General features: G+C 43.2%; 1 pseudogene; it reads left to right on the top strand.

Moving 5' to 3' along the window:
• Nucleotides 1-71: 71 nt before the first annotated feature.
• LOC111548027 lies at nucleotides 72-356 on the top strand (annotated as a pseudogene).
• Nucleotides 357-1,114: the final 758 nt, after the last annotated feature.

The raw sequence follows: 1,114 nt of genomic DNA on the forward strand, positions 1-1,114 counted from the left end.
AAAAAAAAAAAAAAAAAAAAAAAACACACAAAATACAGAAATTAGACTGCGAAGCAGGGAAGTGGGACAAGATGGTTTACATCTCAAATGGACAAGTGTCGGACAGCCAGAGTCAGTCTCCATGGAGATTATCTTTGATAACAGATTTCTTCTGAGGAATAGCTGAGTTTGTGGTTTTGTTTTTCAAAACTCTGTTTCAGCAAGATGTGAAACAAAGAAGAAACAATGGAAACTCATCTGATTCCAGATATGATGATGGAAGAGGGCCACCAGGAAACCCTCCCTGAAGAATGGGTAGAATCTATCATCTGCGTGGCCCCAGTCCTTCTCCAATGGCAGGTGGATGAGGAAGGTAAATGTCTACTCTAAGAAGCAGACAACTGGCCGGGCGTGGTGGCTCAAGCCTGTAATCCCAGCACTTTGGGAGGCCGAGACGGGCGGATCACGAGGTCAGGAGATCAAGACCATCCTGGCTAACACGGTGAAACCTCGTCTCTACTAAAAATACAAAAAACTAGCCGGGCGAGGTGGCGGGCGCCTGTAGTCCCAGCTACTCCAGAGGCTGAGGCAGGAGAATGGCGTAAACCCGGGAGGCGGAGCTTGTAGTGAGCTGAGATCCGGCCACTGCACTCCAGCCCGGGCGACAGAGCAAGACTCCGTCTCAAAAAAAAAAAAAAAAAAGAAGCAGACAACTGGACATGCACATCCATAGCAGAAGGAAACCGTCAAGAAGTGGAGTGCTGACCATGCTGAACAATAGATGAATGTATGTGTCTAAACAAGAACTGCTCTGTGTCCTCACAGATGAATGAGGACATGCTGGGAATTCCCTCTGCAGGTAACTGACCTGACTGACATGCAGTTCCATAAACACACATATGTGTCTCATTACCTTTTTTGTATAGTTTATTAAAGTATTAACATAGTTTTCACAAGTACATATTTTTAGGTTGCAGAGTGGACTCCTCATCTTTATATTAAATTCATGAAAACACTGAATCTGAATAAAATAAATAAAAGGTTGTGTATGTAGCACTTTTAGTGTCACTTTTTCAACTTCTGAAATACTGTTCATTGTTAACTTGTTCTCATTTATAAATCACATTGTAGGCCG

The sequence above is a fragment of the Piliocolobus tephrosceles genome, chromosome 20 (assembly GCF_002776525.5).
Source record: "Piliocolobus tephrosceles isolate RC106 chromosome 20, ASM277652v3, whole genome shotgun sequence".
Classification (NCBI taxonomy): Eukaryota; Metazoa; Chordata; class Mammalia; order Primates; family Cercopithecidae; genus Piliocolobus; species Piliocolobus tephrosceles.